Below are 14,133 nucleotides of genomic sequence, written 5' to 3'. Positions count from 1 at the left end.
CACAGTGCTAAAAGGAAAACCTCTAACCAAGAATTGTCTTCCAGCAAGAATAGGAGGGGTAAAGGGTTTTCCAGACAAGCAAAAACTAAAAAAGTTTATCATCACTAAACTGGCCTCACCAAAAATGTTAGACACTTATTTAGGCTGATAAAAGACACTAACTAGTAACAAGAAAACATTTGAAAATAAAAATCTCATTGGTAAATGCAGGTATATAGTAAAGGTATTGGACCAATCACTTATAAAGCTAATATGAAGGTTAAAAGAGAAATGTAATAAAATTATGCATAACATAATTAGTTAAGAGATATACAAAATAAGAAGATGTGAAATGTGACATCAAAGACGAACACATGGAGGGGAGTAAAAATGTAGAGTTATTAGAATATGTTCAAACATAAGATGCTATCAGTTTGAAATAGACTGATACACAGGAACACACACACACACACACACACACACACACATTTCTACATCAATGGATAGATCATCCAGACAAAAAAATTACTAAGGAAACATGAGCCTTAAATCATGCCTTAAATCAAATAGACTTAATAGATATACACACAACACTCCATCCAAAAACAGGAGAATACACCTTCTTCTGAAGTGCACATGGAACATTCTTCAGGATGGAGCACACATTTGGGCACAAAACAAGTCTCAATACATTCAACAAGACTGAAATCTTATCATGCATCTTTTCCAACTCCAATGGTAAGAAACTAGAAATCAATTGCAAGAAGAAAACTGAAAAAATGACAAATACGTGAAGATTAAACAACATGCTACTGAACAACCAATGGGTTACTGTGGAAATCAAAGAAGAAACAAAAAATGCCTGGAGATAAGTGAATATGGAAATACAATAGTCTAAAATCTGTAGGATGCTGCAAAAAACAGTTTTAAGGGGGCAGTTTGTAGCTATACAGGCCTACCTCAAAAAAACAAGAAAAGTATCAAACAGTCTATACTTAAAGGAACTAGAGAAAAGAATAAAGTCCAAGGTAAAAAAATAAATGAAAAGAGAGACTAAACAAAAATATTTATTTTTGGTTTTGAAAACAAAAATAAATGAAACAGACTAAAAGCACAATAGAAAAGACCAATGAATGTATTCAAAGAACATGGTTAAAATGTCCATATTATTCAAATATGATATGACATATGATATATGATATGATATATAGAAAACCCTTAAAGACTCCACAAAAAAGCTGTTAGAACTAATGTATGAATTCAGTAAAGTTGCAGGATACAAAATAAACATACAGAAATTTGTTGAGTTTCTATAGACTAGTAATGAACTAACAGAAAGAAAAAATGTGAAAACAGTAGCATTTATAATTGCATCAAAAGAATAAAATAAAATACCTAAGGAATAAATTTAACCAAGAAGGTGAAAGACCTGTATGCTAAAAACTGTAAGACATGGATTAAAGAAATGGAAGGAGATACAAATACATGAAAAGATATTCTGTGCTTATGGATTCAAAACAATCCCTGTCAAAAAAAAATCCCAAGGATATTTGTCATAGAATTAGAATAAATAATTCTAAAATTGGAGTCACCTGAGACACCCCAAAAAGACAAAGCAAGCAATCTTGAGAAAAAACAAAGCTGGATTTCAAACTATACTACAAAGCTGCGTAATCAAAAGAGTGTGATGTTAGCATAGAAACACATAGATCAATGGAGCAGACTGGAGAGCTCAGGTAATAAAAACCATATACATATATGGTCACTTAATTTATGACAAAGGAGCCAAGAATATACAACAGGGAAAGGAAAATCTCTTCCATAAATGGTGTTGGGAAAACTGGACAGCTACATACAGAAGAAGGAAACTAGGCCGCTTTCAGCATACACAAAAATAATTCATCATGGATTAAAGACTGGACTATAAGACCTAAAACCATAAAATTCCTGGAAGAAAACACAGGCGGTAATTTCCTATCATGTCATCTGCAAATGGGGATAGTTTCCATAATTTGGTTATTGTAAATAAAGCTGCAAAGAGTACAAGGGTGCATGTATCCTTTCAAATTAGTGTTTTCATATTCTTTGGATAAATACCCAGAAGTGGATTAAGTGGATCATAGAGTAGTTCTATTTTAATTTGTAAAGGTATTTCCATATTCTTTTCCACAGTGGCTGCGCGATTTACATTCCCACAAACAGTGCATGAGGGTTCCCTCTTCTGCACATACTCTCCAACACTTATTTCCATCTTTTTGATAACAGCCATTCTAACAGGTGGGAGGTGATATCTCATTGTGGTTTTTAATTCATATTTCCCAGGTACTTAATGATGTCGAACATCTTTCACACGCGTGTTGGCCATCTGCATGTCTTCTTTGGAGAAATGTCTGTTCAGATCCTGTGCCCATTTTTAAATCAGGTTGTTTGCGTTTTTATTGTTGAGTTACATGAGTTCTTCTTATATTTTGGATATTAACTCCTTACTGTGTATATATGACATTTGTCTTAATGATTTTTTTTAAATCTAATTCGAAAGCCAAAGGAAACGGAAGCAAACATAAACAAATTGGGCAATATCAAATTACAATTCTGCACACAGAGGAACTATCAACAAAATGAAAAGGCAACCTACTGAACAGAGAAGATATTTGCAAACTTAAATTGGGTAGGACTTAAAATCTGTGTTTTGGTTCCTTTGCATTCTGATCAGCATGCACCGTTCTCCCTATGGGGAATACCTGCCCCACTCTCACCCTGCATTTGTGCTTCTCCTGGGAACTCTCACCTTGGCAGGAGGGTAGGCGAGCCTCCACGGAGTACCTTGGATTCATTTATTTTTCACGCAAGTTTGTGTTCTCTTTTCCAGGGCAGATGCCATAGCTTATACTCTTGTTCATTATCCAGGGTTTGACACATGCATTTGTTGACCAAATGAATAAATAAATGAAGATTGTCTGGGAAATGCACCTTTAGCGGTTGAAAGACACTCTGAAATGTGGCTCTAGCTTTCTGCGAGTAATAAAGCAAGAGTAAAATGCTGGCCTCTGCTGCGGGTCACAATTGAGGTTCTGACAGGGAGCGCGTTGTTACAAATGAGGAGAAGACTTGTCCTCTGCAAAGAACAAAGCTAATGTAATGGAAATGCTTGCACTTAAGATTCATTAGCATGTACCTGTGGCTCTTGCTTCCTCAAAGCTAATGTTTCATTCGAACAGCCTTTCAGAAACCCAGATTACTTCATTTTCTCATTTTCCTTTTAATACTGTCTCTTGGGGCTTTGAGAAAAAGCGTGATGAGCAGTTTGAATGGCAACCCAGGCATTTCCTTGTGATGACACTGTCTCTGTTGCTGCCACCCAGTGAAGGGAGGGCTGTGTCTGCTGCTCCTATATCCCATGGCTCCTCCTACAGCTGTCAACCCCTGGAAGGATACAGAACTTTAATCCTCCCACCTACAAGGTAAAAGGAAAAATTAGAGATGTTATCTGAATAACTAATTCAAGCCTCAAATGGAAAAAAAAAAGATTTTTTTTTCTAAAATATCCATATCATTGAGACTTCTGAGTTCTATTTGTCTGGGTAGGCAGCTTCTCTTTTAATTAATTGAAATAGCAGTGAGTGTTCTTGAATATATTACCGTATCATTGAGACCTACAACTTCCAGGCATCAGCTTAAGAGTGAAAAATGTCTTAGCCAGATGATAATCTAGTTTGCCTTCTGGTGGTTGCTACTGAGGGTCAAATTAAATTGTGTTCTCATTGACTGTAATCTAAACCTATAGCATACTATTAAGCAAAAGTTCCCTGTGGCTGGAATTCTTGGGAGAAGCATTGGGGCTCATAATTTTACTGCGTCAGATGCATCTTTTGTGTGTCATCGGGAAGCTCAGGTGATGCTCCCAGGTATCCAAACAAGAGATGGATTAGGAGAAAGCCATTCTATTTCTTTAAGTCTGGAAAACTGAAAATACTGTCTGTTGGTAGCTTTTGTCCATGAGTCAAAGGCTCCAAGCAGCCTCCATTGATTATCCCTTCTCCTTAGTTCTGAAAAATTAAAAAGATTCATTAGTATGGCAAATGTTGGAAAGGATAGTCTATGAAAGATATCTAAGAATCTCAGCAGTATGTCGTGTTTGAAAAAGTAATGGCTAATATTTCTTTTCTCTTAATGTTCTCTTAAAACCAAGCAAGACTTTGGCTGAGGTGGTCTCCATACGGGAGAAGCCAAGTAGGGAGCCTAGATATCTGAATAACCACAGCCTGAATGTGAGCTCCCCATCCAGTTTAGCCATAATCTTAGTGAGGACTAATGCCAACAGAGCTAAATAACAAATCTTATATTTTTTTTTTGTTTTCAAAATAGAAATCTTCCTTCCTTTTGCCATTTCCATAAATAATTGATAATAAAGTAATAGGGCACTTCAAGGTCACTTGATTTGCTGTGTTGACCATGAGGATACCTTGATGCTGTGGGAACCTTCAAGGGACTTTCACAGATTTAGACACTTTGTCCGTGTAGTTGTGGTTCACTTCAAAAGCAATATTTTTGTCTCTGCTCCTGTATTCTTTCTTCTATAGATGTCAGAAGCTGGGTAGAGATGCTTATGGGTTGATTTTTCTCCTTGTCATTCCAACTCTCATAGTCATTGTATCTTACATCACTTAAGACAGGCCTAATCCTCTTTTAATGGCACCACTTTTTAATTACTTCCTTCTTTTTCCAACCGATGTCTCTCGATTTAAGCCATCTCTGCTGGCCCTCACGTTATACTGTGAGTGCTGAGATGGCACAACCTGGTGTGGCTGAGGGAATGGGTGACAGCTAGCCCTGGACTTGAGTAGCCCGGACTAGAAATATCATCACAGGAGGGGCACAATGATGGGAGGGAAGGCACTTGGGAAGGAACGTATTACCTGTGACTCCCTCTGGGATATGAACTGGCCACGTCACTTCTCAAGGGATACAAAGACAAGAATGACACAGAAGGGAGAGAGAGAGAGACCAGATGCTATTTGCCTCTTCATCACTGCTCTAAGTTGTCTTCCAAAAAAATGGTCTCAAGTCTTAACACTGAATTTATCTGCTTGATAACAAAAGGAAGTGCTGCTGCGGCAACTTCAGGTCCCCTGTGTACCGGTAATAGGCCATCTGGTTCGCGTTCCTCAAGATTGGCCCTTCTGTTAGAGCTGCAGTCCAGGATGGTGCTCCCCCTGTCCTGACAGGTAGTCTGAAAGAGCAGTGTGGATGAACCCTTATCCTCCTGAGGATTCTTTGGTTCTTCCCTAGCTGTGCATATCTAGCCCCTTGGCCAGTAGTTCTTCTAGTGCTTTGGTAGAAACTTCTGCTGCATTGTTGGTGAAGGAAGGTGTTCAGCAGCACAGTTTCATGAAAGCACAAGGTAGGTGAGGCCACCACTGACTCTTTCCCTGGCTTTAACAGGGCTCAGTGTCCCCAAAAGAAACCCCTCTATCCTTAACTTGGCACACTTGGCCTTAAAACTGGTCTTGGGGCACCTGGGTGGCTCAGCGGTTAAGCGTCTGCCTTTGGCTCAGGTCATGATCCCAGTCCCACATCAGGCCCCCCACAGGGAGCCTGCTTCTCCCTCTGCCTGTGTCTCTGCTTCTCTCTCTGTGTCTCTCATGAATAAACGAATAAAATCTTTAAACTGCTCCTGCCCCACATACCCTCTGCTTCAGGCACCCTGGTCTTCCAGTCCCCTGGACACATGTGGACAGTCTTTATAACTCTTGTCTTGCCTTTGCATATGTTCCTTCTGCCTTAAAAAAAGAAAAAAATGTTCTTTCTCCGATTCTCCCTAAGTCTTGTTTCCTTCCCTATCTGACAAAATGAGTAATTATCTTCCTATCTTGTGAATCCCTCTAAACTTGTTTGTGTTTCACCCTAGGTTGAAATAATTAGTTTCTGTATTTTCTCACCACCAGATAATATCCAGCATAGGCCTCACCTCCAGCACGGTACAGGTCATGTTGTACATGCTCACGTGTGTTTGACTTATGTGTTAGTGAGCTCTACTACATCACTGGTGACATTACTTTGCTATATAACAGTGAAGACTAGCCTTTGTACTGTATTCTATGGCAAAGTAAGATTATAAATACAGTATGTTCCAGAAAGTCAGTCCAATTCAGTTTGTGTTGATGTGTCGTCCAAGCTTTGAAAATGAAAGATGCAAAAGTCCTGAAATTTACTTCTCTTGATCAGTTCTGAGGAGCAAAGTATCCTGGGGCACATGTTATTAAATGACGCAGTGTCCCCAGTGGTAGAATCAGGCACAGTTACCACTTGCCCTAGAATGCGCTAAGTGTGGTGTAGGGCACTGCCCTGCTCCTGGTTGAATGCAATGGCCACGAGATCCCAACAGAAACAGGCCACACTCGGTGCCGTATGTGGTCTCTGTGACTGTGCCTTTGGATTGTTCCTCCATTTACCCCTCATCCACCCCCCTCAAGGACACAGGCCATACCTTGTTCCTTTACCTGTCATCCTCCCACAGTGGATCTTAGCCCCTGGGTTGCAGATGGCCCTGTGGTTTTAGTCTTAAGGGATTGTCTGATGAAGCTTCTCCCTAGAGGTGTCCTTGGTTTTCAGGATTGCTGTAGTAGAGGCTTCTCTAGACACAGAGGAATCCTCTCCCCTTGCTTTCCTCTCACTGCTATAGGGTGATGTTTCTAAGGTGAATAGATTGTATCATTTCCTAGAGCAAAAAATCTCCTGTTCCCGCCCACCCCACCCCATCCTCTAAAGGGGAAGATCCTATGTCTTGGTGTGTCCTGGGACCCCCTCGTCTCCCATTTCTCGCTGCTCCCCCTGGCACTCTCTGGCAGGCAGCTAGGAGGAGCTCTGCTGAAAACACTGGCGCGCCACGCTTGTTTGTAAAGCTCTGCCTTTATACACAGGTTCCTTCTGCTTAGCTGGGACTTCCCTCTGCCTCTGACCAGTTGGTGACCTTCCTACTCCTCCTTCCAAATACACTATTACTGTTCTCCCATCTGGGAAGGCATCTCCAGCATCCCTCTCCCTCCCGTGAGGACCCTGCCTACCACTCTTGTCATGGTCCTTGTCATTGTGTCAGAGTTGACTGCTTAAATGTTTGCCTCTTGCACAAAACCCTTCGAGGGTAGGAGCACTGTTTAATTCACATCTCTCTGCATACTTGATACTTGGCACCGTGTCTAGTACACACTAATGACTCAACATTTGCTCATTGAATGGGCTAAAGGAAGAAAACAAAAAGACAGTTTACTTAAAAATCTCACCAACTTTGCTAGGTCCAACCTGCCAGGGGATGGAAAAATTTAAGAGAGCATCTATACAGCACCCTGAACCTCCATGACAAATACTAAGGTATTTGAACATTAACCTCACTGTGTATGCAAACATAGCACCTCATTTGCAATCCTGCTCAAATGTCCTTCTTAGAACCCTGTTCGTTGTCGGGCCACATTGCCTATTAGCAAATCTAAACAGGTTTCTGAATAGAGGAGGAGAACACACGGTGCCTTACATCCTCTGCAAGCCTGAGGCTGCCTCCTCAGAGAGGCAGTGGGGTCCAAGCCGTGGGGCTTGGGTTCTGGGTTCCATTCGTGGCTCTGCTACTCACATGCTGTGCCCAGGGCAGGCCACTGCCCTTCGACAGCAGCAGGAGGGAATGAACATGACTTCCCACCGGTCGCTCTGGGAGTCTGTGTGACTCGGTTTTAGAGGTCAGGTTCTGAAGACTAGACTGTCGTTAGGCAGGTGGTGGTGCCTGGGTATGGAAGAGACAGTCACCCCACTTGGTACAGCAGCTCTGGGGAGCTCCAGGAGTGGAGCTGTGGTGATCAGGGCTGTTGCTCATGGCTGCCCAGCTCTGTAGCCAGATTGCTCCCCTGCACGCCCACCAGGTGGCTCCGGGGTGGCCAGCAGGATCTCTGGGGCCTGGCTGCCATGACCTGCTGGACCATCACTGTGGTTCTGGGAAATAGAAGCATATCCTTTACTTCAGTGGGTGTGAACACATAAAGAAGGGACCTTCCCAACTTGCATCGAGATGGAACCCTCCTGCGGGAGAAAAGGACATGTCTGAGATTGAAAAGGGAAAGTCATCTGTGCATTCCTATTCATTCTCTGTCCCTGTCTGTGAGTCCATCTGTCTGCCTCTCTGTCTCTCTGTCTCTCTCTCTCACACACACACAACACACATGCGCACACACATGCACACACACACACACACACACACACACACAGAGGAATACCACTTTCAATGACTTTTCTTTTCATATAGAGCAGAAGGAGATGCTGCTAGAGATCAGGAATTTCCCTTAAATAACATAGGAAGATCCCCCGCCTCCTATCTTTCTTGCTCTCCTCACCTACATCCCCCACTGATTATTCTGGCTGTAGTAACTGCCCAGACTCTGACAGCTTCATTCTTGAACATCTCCAAGCATAAACCTCCCAAGTGGCTCAGGGTTGCACAAAAAAATTCCGTATTTGACCAAAGTGGTAAAAGTTGCATATCCTGCAAAGCATGGCCAGGCCTCCTGGTCACCTCTCCTAAGCATAAGGAGCGAGAATGACATTGGAGCAACAAGGAGCAAAGATTTTCTTCTGCTGCCATCACTGGGGGCTCCAGTGAGAAGTGGGGTGGAGGCTGTTCCACTCACTTAAACCTATTGTTGGACTTTTTTCGTTAGTGGTAAGGCCTTTTGTGTTCCTAAAATAATTCATTTGACTGTCTCTTTAACAAGTCCCTTGTCTGTCAAATCATGACGACTTCCTATGTGGATATTCCCTGACTTGGTTTGATTTGCTTATTAACATTTCCTCCACTTAATGTTCCCTTCCAGCCGGCAATGTGTGGGATTCTATTTCTTTTTCAAAAAAAAGGAGCCCACACAATTTAGTTTATATAATTCTGTGATATTCTTCTGTACAATGGCCAGCACAAAACACAGCCTTTTCAACACATGGCTTTGAGGCTAAAAACACTGTCTCAAAGACAGGTGTGATAGGAACTGAAGAGTTGGCTAGAGATGGTAACATTGCAGTCTCCTCCCACTTTCCTCCTCCAAAGTGCTTGGCCATCTGGCAAGTCACGGCCACCTCTGTCCCGTGACCTCACTCACCCACAGCTGTTCCCAAGCAGACGTACAAAGGTACAGGCAGGACTCAGATCTCAGGATGTGAGACCCAGAAGGGGAGGCAGGGGTGGGATCTCATCTCATCCACACCTCTCCCTTTTTACCAGTATCATTCAGGAACTGGTAATGGGGGATTCTGGGCAACAAGCCTGTGCTTTAGGCAAATTAGGCACTGAGAAGGTTCCTCAACTCAAGCAGCAGAGCGTGATGTCATGGCTCCGGGATACAGAGGCAGATGCTCCCCTTCCTGAGCCATTCACTCACTCACTCACTCACTCACTCACTCATTCATTCATCCAACAAAACATCTATTGAGCACCCATGACATTCTTACCAGGTACTGCTTTAGCTGGAAATGCAGGCCCAGACGGGCTGGTCAAGGCCCATATTCTCTTGGCACTTGCTTCTCAGTCGAGGGGCACTGATACGAAATAAGACCCTCGTAGATGGAACAGGTCATTCAGGCTCCAGTTTATCTGCATCAAGGCCAGAGAGAGATGTGAGGTTGAGAACAGGCATGGAATTGAGAGCAGGAGGTCTAGGGCATAAGGGGTCGAATAAGCCAAGGGGGCTTTTGAATGTGGTCAACACAGCCATACAACACAGCCCCAGAGAGACGCTTTATAGTATAACCTTGCCTTTTGTCAAAAACTTGGGCAAGAATCTGCCACTGTTTATGATTTTTCTAAGTGTTTTTTTAAAGGTAATGTTCACCATATCATGTGGTATTCTCTAGATAAAGTGTAAAATGAAGTGTTTTATTAAGAACTTGGAGGGAGAAGAAAATTCTATATTCTGATCATGAGAACTATGCTTTCCTTGTATTCCTGGCTTTCAAGAAGATCAGAGGAGTATCTGAATCAATTTCTGCAAGCATATCTGCCCATGTTATAATTTGGAGACAGTGCTTAAGAGGCCACTCTTAAAATCACATAGAATAGGCTCAAATCCCCATTTCTTGGAGGACCTCAGGAATGTTTATGAACCACCATCCTGAGCTGGGTTTTCACCAAGGAAGTAGTGATCGTGATGGGTTTTTAATGTGATAATGCACCAAGTTCCCTGCATAGACTAAACGCTCAGAATCACCATCCTTTTTCGTATTGCTACTTCCTATTTTGTCTGGTCTCTATTTCCTTATTTCCTTGTACATTTCTTTTGTTGTAAATTTTCTCAGATCCGTTGTAGAAAGAGACAAGTTACGTGTAATTTTTTTTTTATTTCATTACCTCTCTGATGGCATAACCAGAGATGAGTGTAGGATAAAAAAGCTTAAGGCATCCACTTGCTCAAAATAAAATCTGTTCCTGAACTCAAAAACTATTATGCTCTTCTTTCAGCTAAATAATGCTAGTTAGTATAACCTTGTCTCATATACTTTAATGAGATTTCCTTCAGGGCCTGTGTTATCCACTCACTGTTTTTGATTTCTTAGTGTGGAGGCAATTTTTAAGGGTCATTTTCTCTATTATAGATATGGCTTTTGTCCACTTGCTCTTCATTTCTGAGATGGTACTCACTCACAGCTTTATGTATTCCAAAACAGAAAAGCCATTAATGACTTTGTCAGTTAGAAATTGAGGCGGCAGAATCTTTTGTTTCCCTGTGTGTCCGGAAAAAAATAAAATCCAAAATAACATGTCCCTTCCCTAGAAGTGACGATTTCTTTCTTTTAAGATTCCATCTCCTTACAGGTTTCACGTTTGCCAGTATACTCTAATGCATAAGAATAACTTAAAGCACTAAATGTGCAAGACCTGTTCCAAGATTTTTTAAAACTCCAAGAACATATCACTTAATTAAAACCATTTTAACAATTTGAGTGATTTCAGTTGGAAAGCAAAATAGGTAAACAAAACATCATTGTTGGATCTTCAGCTGCAAGTAGGAAACAAGCCAGCAAGCAAATCCTCCTCCCTATGAAGTAGGTCACAATGTGATCAGATTGTCTTCAGTGGCTCACTCATTGGATTCGCTTTTTCGGGGGTCAGTTACAATCCGTGCTTACCGTAGTCTACAAGTAGACACCCTTGATTACAAACAATTGGAAAATCCCAGTGTCACTGAAGCTGTTACTAATATTCTCTTGGTTTCTTATATGTGTCTATTACCCATCACCCAGGTAAGGGAAAATAAAAGACCCTCGAATGACTTAGTGGGACGGAGAAGAAACTGGAAGCAATTTAGTGATACTGTTGACTTCCTCCTCCTAGATAATGGGAGAGCCACTCCTGCTCTTTGCGGGGAGGAAGGAGAAGGCAGGTCCCTGTCTCGTGAGATTTGCCTTTAGAGCTTAGGAAGAATTTTGAGGTTGTACAACAATGGAATCACTGTCTTGGAAGAGAGCGGTCTTTTATCCAGGGCTATTTAGAAGCAGGACAGATCCTCCTCTATCTCTCGCAGTTCAGATGTGAACGGAGAATGATTAAATTGTTTCTTCCAGCCGGATGAGTCTATAGTGTGAGCTTGGAACCCTTGTGAATGGCCCGGGAAAGTGTAGCCACAAAGGAATCGCACGTTGGGGATCAGCTATCCACCTGCTGTGTTCAAGAGGCAGCTGTTGTGAGTCTTTAACAATAACACCTGTTTAGGGACACGATGGCATATAGTTTTAGGTGAGCCTTTGTACATAAATTTTATCTCTTTTTCTCTCTGCACTATCTACTGACTTATATCTTTCCATCTTTTATCTGTTTTGAATAGCGAACTTAAACCCCTTCTGCAAAAAGGAGGGACCTCATTGAATAAAATAAATCATATTAATTAAAGCTTCAGGGGCCTTTTTTGATGCCAGGAGTCATGCCAGTTCCAGGAGCAGGAAGTGCTGGCTTTGAGTCTTCACTGCAAAGGGACGTGTGTGAATTGATCAACTAGCCATAATACAGTCAGCATCTCTGCAGGGGACGGGGATTCCTGTGGGATCACAGAGCTGAGGCCCACATTTTGGAGAATGGGAAAAGGATGCAAGGGGAGGTTATAGCAGAGTTGGTGCTGGGGCATAATCTTGAAGCAGACATACAATCCCTGCAAGTACAAATGGAGAGGGTGTGGACAAAGACACAGTGTCTTTGGTGGGGAGGGTGGGGAGTGCAGCCTTCAAGGAACAGCTTTGAGGCCGCTTTACTGATTCCGGGCAAATGCCATTATTGCAACCCAGTAAATTACTGACAGACGTTTTCCTTGACTAATGGTTCCTTCTATGCCACATAGACAGTAGCACTGGTGTAATTTGACAGTTTCAGGAAAGTTGCCTGGTTTCCAGGGAATTCTAATAAAAATACCACAGCAGAAGTGTCCTCAACAAAAGAAAAGCACTCTATAATTTTTTCTGAGGGACCAGCTGATAGTATATCAATCAAATTCCCTCAAGCCTCAACATTAATGCAAAAATATCCTATTCAAGCACAAACTTGACAGATAAAGGGAGCCTTCCTCTCCAAGAAATTGGTATATAGGGTGCCTTTACAAATACATTGGACTGTTTAATGCTTGGAATTTCAATTTTGAAAAACAACTTGCAGGACCGTGACTAGAAATGATTTGTGGGTTTGTTGCAGAAGGAATTAAGTATGAGGGCCCTGGGATGATGTGAGGGGACCCTTGGCCAGTGTGTGAGCCCGGCCAACTGCCCAGGACCTATGTTTCATTGAGGCATTCTTAATAAAGCAATACCGGTAGTATATTAGCGGTAGATTTTTATTTATTGAGTATTTTCTATGCTTAGGGCTTAATTTGCATTGTCTCATTAAGTGATGACAGCAACTCATTTACAAACGAGGAAACTGAGGACCAGGAAGATTAAGTAAAATGTCCAGGGATGCACAGGTTGGAATTTGGTAGGTTCTGCACTAGCTTTGGTTTAACCTGCAATCATAAGCTTGACTATTTAATTCCCAGTTGTTTTTAATCTCCATAATAGTCCACATCAAGCATGTGTAAACTGCAGAAATGTCATGCTCTAGCAGCAGCCTTTCTTTTCTGGAGATGTTCCAAGGGTCTCTGGACAAAGTCCCCCTGGAGGATGGTCAGGTTACGGATGTCCCCTGTGAGCTGCTCAGAAGAGCCAGGGTGCCTGTGAGGTGCACGGGCGGCTCGTGTTCCCTGGGCTCTGCCTGTCGTCCAGGTGACACCGTGGTCTGTCCATGTTCATACTGTCACACGACAAGCATTTAAAAAAAAAATAAAAGACCATATGGTACCAATAGTGCGATGAGATGCTTTCTGGAGTCTGGCTTTTCTGGCTATAGTAATGCCATGGTTACCGCCAGGGAGACCTGAGGAATTCCTAACAAGAGACTCAAATAATGAACCAACAGGCCTGCCACATGGCCATTAAGGCCTGAGATGGAGAATGCCAACACTGTGCTTCATCAGGTTAATGGACTTTTTACAAGTGCCCCGGTCTTGGAAGATGGAAAAAGTGCAGGCCTCAATGCCTGCTAAACAGACTTATGTAATCCAAAGAGCAGAGTGCCGCTGAGGCCTGGGCCTCATGACAGTAAACAGAAAGTCTATAACTTGCAGTTGATTGATGTGTGCAATAAGTAGCTGGCCCTGGGATCTAAACTGTATGACTCAACACATTTTCAGGCCTTAATCTTCTCTTCGGTTGTTTTTTTGTTTTGTTTTTGTTTAAAGACAGAGAGTTCGAGCAGGAGTGAGGAGAGGGTACAGGGAGAGGGAGAGAGAGAACCTTAAGGAGACTCCATGTACAGCACGGAGCCCGATGCAGGGCTCCATCTCACTACCCTGAGATCATGACCTGAGTCAAAATCAAGGTTCTGGTGCTTAACCAACTGAGCCACCGAGGCACCCCCTTAATCTTCTCCTTGAGAACAAAAGTGTTCCTATTTGTAGAATGGCATGTACTTTTATAGCCAGGTATCTCAAAATTATATATTTAAATTCCAATTTTTATATACTTTGATGAAGTCAGAATCACACTTCCTTGTTTCAAAAAAGAATCCCTTGTGCAAGTTTGATATGATGTTCCCCCCGCTCCTGACCC

General features: G+C 42.2%; 1 protein-coding gene across 3 annotated transcripts in view; it reads left to right on the top strand.

Moving 5' to 3' along the window:
* Positions 1-14,133, top strand: part of HECW1 (HECT, C2 and WW domain containing E3 ubiquitin protein ligase 1) — a 440,242-nt gene that overhangs the window by 176,207 nt on the left and 249,902 nt on the right. The window contains exon 1 of one of the 3 annotated variants that reach the window (XM_038562646.1): positions 11,534-11,740. The exons of the other annotated variants lie outside the window; for them this stretch is intronic. The gene's annotated coding sequence lies outside the window, so the exon portion shown is untranslated. Of the gene's footprint in view, positions 1-11,533; positions 11,741-14,133 lie in introns of those variants that run through there. 3 annotated transcript variants of the gene reach the window in all.

This window comes from Canis lupus, chromosome 18 (genome assembly GCF_011100685.1).
Source record: "Canis lupus familiaris isolate Mischka breed German Shepherd chromosome 18, alternate assembly UU_Cfam_GSD_1.0, whole genome shotgun sequence".
Lineage (NCBI taxonomy): Eukaryota > Metazoa > Chordata > Mammalia > Carnivora > Canidae > Canis > Canis lupus.
This window is presented reverse-complemented; position numbering and strand designations above follow the sequence as displayed.